Source organism: Miscanthus floridulus, chromosome 7, assembly GCF_019320115.1.
Source record: "Miscanthus floridulus cultivar M001 chromosome 7, ASM1932011v1, whole genome shotgun sequence".
Lineage (NCBI taxonomy): Eukaryota > Viridiplantae > Streptophyta > Magnoliopsida > Poales > Poaceae > Miscanthus > Miscanthus floridulus.
In genome coordinates, this window is record NC_089586.1 from 102,360,862 (window position 1) to 102,371,534 (window position 10,673).

The following is a 10,673-nucleotide window of genomic DNA, read 5'->3' on the forward strand; positions in this document are numbered from 1 at the left end:
GTTGTACCCAGCTTTTTTGCCCCTCTTTGGCTGTCGGGTATAGCAACTTCCTATGATCCTCAAGCATCTGCTCGAACTTAACTTTCTCTTTTTCACTTTCGCATTCTTGTTGTGCATCACGAATGACATCGCCAAGAGCATCACCGAGATCATCTTCTGCCGCTACCTCTTCTTCATCTCTCCCATTGTAGTATCATCAAAGGCACCATACTGAGCAATAATGTCATCAATGTATAAATCTTCTCCTTCACCTTCTTCCATCATGACCCCACTTTCTCCATGCTTAGTCCAACATATATAGTTTGACATGAAACCTGACTTAAGCAAATGTGAATGAAGACTCATTGAGCTTGAATATTCCTTTAAATTCTTACATAGGGCACATGGACAGCACATGAAACCATCCCGCTTATTTGCCTCGGCCACACCTAAGAAATAGTGTATGCCCTCAATAAAGTCTTGGGAACGGCGATCGGCATTGTACATCCAATGGCGTGACATAATCTGCATTACACGACAAATTATGAAAACCTTGAACATAATTAAGTATTTTATTACACAACATAGATGACACACACACGGTTGATTAATTAACTAAGCCTGGCTACAACGTAAGCAATCCCAACTATCACTAAATAAACTAAAACTACAATGCACTTCAGTAACATAATTATTTTGTGACCGTACATAACTAAAACAGATAAATCATTCATCTGTTGAATATCAATAAGCTTCTCCTGCTGGCTCACTGCCTCATCATCAGCAGCCGCTACCTCAAGCGCACCCGAATTCTGCACGTATGTAGCATAATCTTCCTCCCAGTACCAACCATCGCATCCATTGCCCTCCCACTGAAATTAAAGCCAAAAAATATTTAGTCAAAAATATTCAAGAAAAGCAGGTCAATTAGCCATAATAATCAAATGCGTAAGAAACTCACATCGCGATTCGGGCACTTGTAGAAAGCACGACCCTTGTTGGGTCCCTGTCTCTTGACTCGGTACTCCATCACAATCTTCTGCTTACACTTGCCGTAGATAATGAGAGGGAGTTCTGGCCTCAGTCGTTTCGCAACCGAACGAGAGGCCGAGAATCCGGTACCAGTTGTCATCTACTTTCTATACTTATTTTTGCAAACTAGTATAAATTTCACATTTTCTAAAATAATATATTTAAACAAAACTAAAATTATTTATTTATCTAACTAAACCATGAAATATGTACTACGTATAATAATAAAATACCAAACTATCAAGTGATTTTACTATTGTAAATCATCATGTGATTTTGAGCTAAAAATGACATAGAAATCATAATCAAATCCACCATATCAAGTTACTTTCTATACTTATTTTTGCAAACTATTGTAAATTTCTCATTTCTAAAGTAATATATTAAAAAAATAAAAATATTTATTTATCTAACTAAACCATGAAATGTACTACATATACTAGCAATACTAAACTATCAAGTGATTTTGATGAATTAATTTAACTTTTGTTTATCCAAACATATATGCAAATCATCATGTGATTTTGAGCTAAAAATAACATAAAATCATAATAAAGTCCAACATATAAAGTTACACATGCATCTACATCGTAAAATGAGATAAGCTACTGATAAAACATAAGAGGATTAAGTTTGTTACCTCCAAAATCGAAGAGCAACACCAATGGAGGAGGAGAGAGCAAGAACAACAGCAAGCTGAAGAACAGAGGCAGTGAGTTTGAATGGAATGGCTCGGGCTCGGGGAGGAAGAAATGAGCTGGTCTATAGGCCGGGATAATTAGTCCCGGTTAGGGGACCAAACCGGGACTAAAGATTAATCTTTATTCTCGGGGCATCACCCAAACCGAGACTAAAAGCTTTAGTCCCGGCTGGTATTACCAGCCGGGACTAAAGATCCCTGCTCAGCGGACGACCGTTGGGCAGAAACCTTTAGTCCCGGGGGCAAAAAATGTCGAGGCTAATGCCAAATTGGAACATCGTTCTAAAGTTTGTTCTCTAGTAGTGAGTCTGAAGAGTATCTACCATTCCTTAGTGGCTTTGAATTTTACTAAGATCTATGATTACATTAAATGTAAATTTTATGCTAACAAAAAAATCATGGGTATGAGAGAGTCTAGAACTCTACTTTTGTCACACCATTTCACAAAAAAAAAACTAAAAACACTCTTCGCCTATGGCAGTTTAGTTAAACGATGAATTAAGCGGTTGGATTTTAAAACCAATATGATCCTGTTTGTATCCACCAGCTAAATTTTAGTAGCTGGCTAAATTTAGTTGTGGTGGATCCAAACAGCCTAAACTAAAACCTAGCTAAAAGTGCTCCTAACTAATGGGAACCATTATCTCGTTAGCTGTTCCAGCCCAGCTAATGACAACTAAAACTGTTGAATGACGAAATTGCCCTCATGCTTTTTTCCGCATCGGCACGCTGGAGACCACGTGATATTTCCCGAAATTACATCGACGTGTGGCTTTCCCCTTCACAGCGCGCTCGCCTTCACCGCGGTCTGGGTAGAGGAGGCGCGGGAGCTCGCCGATTCTGTCCGGTCTGGGCTCGCCGGTGACGGGGTGACCGCCCACGGTGAGTGGCGGAGCTAGGGCACGGCGGGGCTCACGTGGGCCCACTAAGGCTCCCAGCTTGATCCGACGTGGTCCGCAAGCCTCTGGCCATGTGAGCAGGCAGGATGGCGGCTTGTAGCTAGTTAAATTAGCTGGCTAAAATTTAGCTTGGGTGGATCCAAACAGGGCCATAGCCCGACTAAACAGAATCAAATTCAATGTGAGTAAATGAGCTAAATGGTCATTCAATTCACCATTTAGTCAGTTGCAGGATTACAACTACCAAATTAGCAACTAACTAATTAGCATCGAAGTGTATGAGGTTGAGTGGGATTTAGTTTTCTTTCAATTTTTTTGATAGAATACTTACTTTTTTGCATGCGTAAATATGTATACTTTCTAATATATTTGACTTCTACATACATAAATATGTATATTTCAATGTTATTATACAAAATCATTTAGTTCGTTTAACTCTGTTTAAATGGCCTAAACGCTAAACAAAGGTGACCGACTGTTTACCATTTAACATTTAGGACAATATTGCCAAAAAAAATGATTGTAACTCAAGTGTAAATATAATTTCAATATGCTACATGTGGCAAGGGTATAAAGAAAGATTCGTGTGTTAGGGCTATATAAAACAGTTAGATTTTTCTTACCATCATGTGCTATCTACTCACCATCATAAAAGCATAAACCTTGAAACAAATCTAAGACAATAAAATCCATATGACCTAGCCCTCTAAAACGTACACTCAAATGAGATCTACCCTTTTCCGCTTCAGTCTTGCTTTCAGCAGGCTGAGGCGTCCTGCCTCTATCGGTGTAGCACACCAGCCGCTAATCTCTGTAGCCCACACGATAATAAAAGGATAAAGAGTACAGTACGTAATTGATGACCATGGCACGTTTTGCAAGGACATGTGTTTAGGTTTCAATCACCTCCATGCATTGACGCCACAGAAACGAGAAGACCGAGGGTACGTTTCAGTGCAACTGTTGTGGGATGGTACATGCATGCTTGCACGCATGAACCATCAACCATCGACGACCACGCTGTCGATGCATATGATATGCATGCATGTATCTCGGTCCATTTGACCATTGTTGATAGCTTCATAGCTAGTACGGAGTAGATCAGAAGACTTTTGTAGTGTCTGCGATTGGAGCTGAGAGTTGTAGCAGCCAGCTTTAATCTGTCTAATGGATCGACACGCTCGCAGACTCGAGATCTTTAGAGATATACTGACATACTGTAGGCATTTGCTTGTCGCGTGTTTCTGAATCATCTACTGCATATATACTCTGCATGCGCAATACAACGCAATGCATGCAGCCGATGCTTAATCGGCGGTGCAGGATGTTCGTTCGTTGCGGCCAAAACCACGGCTAAAGATGTGCATGCAGCCCGTGGGCCAAAGGCACGGGCCAAAGCATGGTTATTGGGCCCGACCCGAGCACGGCACAGCCCGAACCCTAACCGGGCCCGGGCCGGCCCAAAGCCCGTAGCAGGCCGGGCTTGGGCTGAGGCCTCAGCCCGCCAGGCGGCACGGCCCGGCCCGTTTTACAACGGCCGCCCCGGTCGAGGCCCGGCAGCTGGAGGGGATATATAAGCCCCCCCCCCGCCCCAGCGGACCCCCACCTTCGGCCATTCCCCCTCACTCCGCCCGCGCCCGTAGCCGTTCGCCCGCCACCCTCGCCTCTGAGCTCTGAAACCCTAACCCTAATCTCCACCTCGCCTCGCCTCTCGCCGCCGGTCGCCGCCCACCGCCCACCGTCGACCACCTCCCAGGCTACCGCTACCGTCGTCCACCTCCCAGGCTACCGCTGCAGACGTCAGATGTTGAGATCTCCTCTTCTCTGATCTCTCCCCCCTACTCGTCTCACTTCTTCCTCCCTACCTCTCTGACTAGTTTGACTCTCTGTCTCTCTCTGACCGGATCTTGGGGTCTCCTTTTGTCTCCCCCCTCTTCTCCGTCTCGTCTTCGTCTTCTTTTCCATTTCTCCGGCGCCGGGCTCCGTCTCCATGCAGGCAAGTACCTCTAACCCTAACCCTAACCCTAGATCTAGTAGGCAATCACACGAACCCTAATCCATTTCTCGGTGTTTTTGGTTCGCAGGTCGCCGGTGTGTAGCTAGTGCCGCAGGAGGCGTTGAGGGACGGTGCCAGTTGGGTGGGTGCCATCTGCCATGGCCGGCTCTGAGTCCGCTGATGGTGACGATGGTCCAACCATCAACGATGAGCTCAGGGCCATAGGGCAGATCCCCGATGACGAAGACGACATGGGAGATGCTGCTCATCTCTTGTTCGGTAGGAGTGCTGCTCCGACCAACCGAGATGATGCAGCGGCTAGTGCTGCGGCCACCAGCGATGCAGCATCTCTGGCTTCGTCCAGCACTAGTAAGCACCGATCCCCTGTCTGGGCAAACTTTGATGAAATCATAGAGACAGTGGACGGTGAGGTATGTGTTGTTGCTATTTGTAAGCTCTGTTAGTCTCGTTTGTCTGGTAAATCTGCTAATGGCACTGGTCATTTGAAAAGACATATGCTCTCATGCAAGAAGAAAACAGAACAGGCTAATTTGGTTCAAACTAGGCTTGCTTTGAATCCTGATGAGTCTTATAGGAACTGGGAATATAGGCCTGATGTTGCTAGAGCTGAGCTTTGCCGTTTGATTGCTAGATTAGATCTGCCTTTATCTATTGCTGACAATGATGCTTAGGATGATTACATTCAGCGTGCTCACAATCCTAGATACAAGAGAGTGTCTAGATTCACCACATCTAGAGATCTTTCTAAGCTTTTCAATGAAAAACTGCATCACCTAAAAAATGAAGTAATGCCTGGTGTGTCTTCTGTTTGTTTGACATCTGATATCTGGTCTGGCAATGCTAAAGAAGATTATATCACTGTTGTTGCTCACTACATTACTTCTGAGTGGGAACTTAAGAAAGCTGTTATAGGCTTTAAACTGATTGAAGTGACTCATAGTGGTATTAACATTGCTGAAATTATTGCTGGTGTGCTTGGAGATTGGGGCCTACTTGACAAAGTTTTCTCTGTTAGCCTTGATAATGCATCTGCTAATACACCTGCTATGCTTACTTTGAGTCCTCTACTTGCTGGTTACTTGGGTTATGATATTGATCCATTGAATCATAGTAAAAAGATCTATCATGTTGTGCATCAGAGATGTGCTTGCCATATAATTAATTTGATTGTTAAATCTGGTTTGAAAAGGCTTAAACCACACATAGAGGTTTTTAGGACTGCAATTAACTTTCTGAATTCATCTAATCATTGCATTGCACAATTCAAAAACTACTGCATTGCTAAGGGTATGAGGCCTCGTAAATTTGCTTTGGATATGGATGTTAGATGGAACTCAACCTACCTTATGCTAAAACATTTCATGCTATATAGATCTGTGTTTTCTGTGTTCATCAATTCTCAGTCTGGCTATCCTCTATTGAATGAATAGCATTGGTACATTGCTGACAAGGTATTGCAGTTCCTTGAGTTGTTCTATGATTCAACTGTTGTACTTTCTGGTGTTTATTACCCCACTAGTCCTTTGGTACTACATCACATACTTGAGATTGCATCCCATCTGCATGAATTTGAACATGATAATACTCTTGCTGCTGTAGTTGTGCCAATGAAGAATAAATTTCTTAAGTATTGGAAGAATATACCACTGTTATACTCTTTTGCATTTATTCTGGATCCAAGGGCTAAGTTGAAAGGTCTAGAAAATATGCTTGACTTGCTTGCTCTAAGTAACAATATGAGTTACATTGATTACTTTGCTGAGGTTAAATCTGAGTTGCATAAACTCTATGACAAGTATGAATCTAAGTTTGGTGCTGCTATGCTAGCTAGAACCACCCATCCATCTGGACTGACAGGTAAGAGAAAGCAGTCATGGGGCAAAAATTTTGGAGGATCAGTTTCTTCTGGTCCTTCAAGTGCATCTGCAGGATCTATTGTGCCTCCTGGTCTCTCTGAGCTCACTGTTTACCTTGACAGTGACAATGTTGTGGCATATGATGATGACTTTGATATCCTCAATTGGTGGCATGAGCATAAACTAACCTATCCAGTTCTCTGTACCTTGGCTAAAGATATTATGACTGTTCCTGTATCAACTACTTCTTCGGAGTCTACCTTTAGTCTTACTGGCAGGATCATTGAGGAGCGGCGACGGCGATTGGGCGCGGACAGCGTGGAGATGCTAATCTGTGTCAAAGACTAGGAGCTAGGTGAATCCGGTGAACAGCACACTGTGGAGGACAAAGAGCTAGAAGAGTACTTCAAAGAGCAGTACCTTGATGATGAAGCTGGTGGATCATCTACTGCTGGTGATGGTTGACTGCTGAGAGCTGAGAGCCTGAGAGGTTGTGAGTGCGACTTTAGTTGTGAGAGTTGTTGTAATAACTTTGAATAATTTGAACATTTTAATTTATTGAGCTGGCCGTACTCTTTTTCTTTCTAGGGTTTTATCTCACGAGGTGTGAGTTTTACCTAGAAAGGTTTTTAATGAAGCGGCATTGCACAAACAACTCAAATCTTTTGTCATCTGGTGTTTCTGTGATTGTTGAATATGAATATGTGAACCTGTGATTGTTTGAAGTTTGAACATATGATTGTGCTGTTTGAAATATGGTGTTTACTGTGTAACAAGCTTTGGGCTGGCCCGATGGACCAGTGGGCCGCGGGCTCAACGGGCCGGCACTGCTCGATATTCGGCCCACGAACCGTGCCTAGGCCGTCCACCAGGCACGGTGGACTGTTCAGGCACGGCCCAATAGCCCGGCGGGCCAAAAGGGTCCGAGCCCAATCGGGCCGTGCCGGGCCGTGCTGGCCCGTTGCTCATCTTTAACCATGGCGGTGGCCGCCGGCCGGATGGCCGGCCGACCAGGCATACCGTACCACTGCCGCCGGACGGGATGCAGACACTGTCCGTACCGTAGTCTATTGTGCTCGCTTGCGTGCAAACCTAGGCCGGCCGCGGCGTATTAAGCTGCTAATAAGCTGCAAAAGTACATCCGAAAGATTGAAGTTATTGATTAATTCTGGAAAAGACACTGGATCTTTAATTTGTAGACATGCATGGTATGATGGTGCGGTATGGTGCCACTGATCTTTGCACGCATGCTTTCAGCTGGTGCATGCATGTCAATTTGTGTGGCTGGACGCTGGATGCATGTATCTGCCTCTGTTGCTGTCGTTAAATCCGAACAGAGTATCTTAAGCACCTATTCCCAAGTCTTATATACTATGGGCCTGTTCGGCGGAACTGAAAAATACTATTCTAATTAATTATTGTGAGAAGAAAATACTGTTCTAGCAAGATACAAACAATGATTTCGTGAGCAAATAAGCCAGCCGAACAGCCTCAATTGTAAACTTCATCAGGCGGGGCCTGTTCCTGTTCGGATCTCATCATGCATGCGCACAGACTTTAACAAAACGAGTTAATTATAGCATAAGATACGTGAATCATGAGACTTATCAAACTAGGTCTTGTTTAGATCACCTCTAAATTTCAAGTTTTTTCACTCTCTCTCCATCACATTAATTTTTGGACGTATGCATAGAGCATTAAATGTAGGTAAAAAAATAACTAATTGCACAGTTTGGTTGTAAATTACGAGACGAATCTTTTGAGCCTAGTTAGTCCATGATCGGACAAAGTTTATCAAATACAAACAAAACGTGCTACAATGTCCAGATTATAAAAATTTGCAATCTAAATAAGACCCTAATGTCAAAGTTCATTTCCTAGTGCGTGGCATATTTGGGCACATATCCGATCTTTATCCTAGTCCCATCAATCAAACGCCCAGTACTCCCTCGGTCCCAAAATTTCTATCATTTTTGTTTTTCGAGAAAAAACTTTGACAAAATATATATTAAAAAATATTAATATTTATGATACATAATTAGAATCATGGGAAAGATCTTTAAATCTAGTTTTTTTTAATAAATTTATTTAAAAATATAAATATTGCACGTATTTTCTACGAATTGAGTCAAACTCGTGGCACGAAAACCAAAAGCCATAAATAATTTGAGATACGTAAACGTCAACACCCTTGGATTCCAACCATGCATGACCTCCTAGCTATAGCAAACTTGCCCAATGTACCTCTCCTTCTCAAGAGTTTACAAACCGTTCGTTTACTCTGAGCCGGATCAGTGCCGTGGCCGTGCATGCAACAGTGCAACCCAGATCGCTATCATGACACTGTTGACCGGACGGGTTTGGGGTGTCAGATGGACAAGGGAAACGCCGCGTTCATGGGTGGATCATTGCGTTGCGCGCCGCCACAAAGATCTGCAGCCCGATCGCGGCGCAGGAGTGGTGGTGGGGATTTCAGTTTCAGGCATGCTTCGGCTGTGTGGGCCACTTCGTTCACTTCTCTCGAGTCGCTAGCTGTGTGGTACGAATTGCATGCCGATTCCTGATTCCAGCCGTCCGCCTCCGCCGCCAGTTACTTCATCGTCGCCGCCACCACAGCCACAGCACTACCGGACACCGCCAATTTGCCGAGTGTAAAACTTGCCGAGCGCTTTCTGTCGGGCACTCGGCAGAGGCAATCTTTACTGAAAGCTAGACCCAGCGGCACTCAGCAAAGATAGGCCGTCGGCAAATATGCCTTTGCCGAGAGCGGCCGTCGTCAAAAAAATCTTTGCCGAGTGCCGGGCACTTGGCAAAATTTGGCCGTCGGCAAAGGTGTCGTCAGCCTTTACGGTTTTTTATTTTTTTTAAAAAAAAATTTTTTGCTGAGTGTCCTGTGACCTGGCGCTCGACAAAGGCTTTTTTGCCGAGTGCCAAGGTTGGCACTCGGCAAATTAATTTTTTTTGTTTTTTTTCGCCCCATTTTTTTTCTGGAGTCTTGCTAGAGTAATTAAAACTCTATTTCAAAATTTGGTACAATTTTGTGTCAGACGTAGTCTATAGTAATTAAAACTCCATTTCAAAACTCCATCCGACATCACAACTTGCGACAACAAGACACGGCCTCCACATGCGACGGCCTCCACATGCGAAAACAAGACACCTCGACAAGTTTCGTGATTTTCGGACTTCGTTTAGATTTTATATAATTTAAATACACTTTTCCCGCAAGTACATCGTCATGTTACGACAACAAGATGCTCGTAATTTCATGTGAATTCCTGGATATGGCCTCAACATACGCCAAACATCATGAATACCATTTTTTGAATGACCAAATTCCATTATTTCATGTACATGCAGTTCAAATTTAAAATAGTCGGAAAAATTCAATGAAACAAAAATAATTAAGGAAATATAGTAAAAAAACTTAAAATTGTCCCAAATTTTGAAATAGAGTTTTAATTACTGTAGCAAGGCCCCAGAAAAAAATGGGGCAAAAAAAAAACAAAAAAAAAATTATTTTGCCGAGTGCCAACCTTGGCACTCGACAAAGAAGCCTTTGCCGAGCGCCAGGTCACAGGGCACTCGGCAAAGAATTTTTAAAAATAAAAAATAAAAAACCCTTTGCCGAGTGTCGCTAGACCCGGCACTTGGTAAATCTTTTAACCTAAAGGCCCAGAACGGGCCGGCCCAACCCCACCCCCTCCTCACTCCTCTCCCACCTGCCCCCGCGTCCCTGCCGCGCCGCCGCCGCCCCCGTCGTCGTCCCCCTCCGGCGAACTCCTGTCGGGCCCGCCCCGGCGCCCCCGTCCCGCGCCCCCCACCCCCGTCCTGGCGGCGCTCGCCCCGGCGCCCGGCCCCGGCGGCCCCGCGCCCGCGCCCTGGGTCGTCGGCCGTCGCCCCGAGCTCGCCGCCGCCCCGGGCTCCGTGCTTCCCGAGGACAGCGACCCGGCCGGCCCCGAGCTCCCCCGCCAGCCTCGAGCTCCACCGGCCCCGCCGTGCCCTATGGCCGGCCAGCAGAGGGAGAAGGAGAGGAGCAAGAGGAAGAAAGAGAAGGGGGAGGAGGAAGAAGAGGAAGGTGCCGACCCGACCGCCCGTCGATCCTCACGCCGTTTTGATCGCCCGTTGATCCTCGCGCTGCTGCGGTCATCCCCGCCATCGTCGCCGGCCCTCGCTCTTGCCGCCAAGGT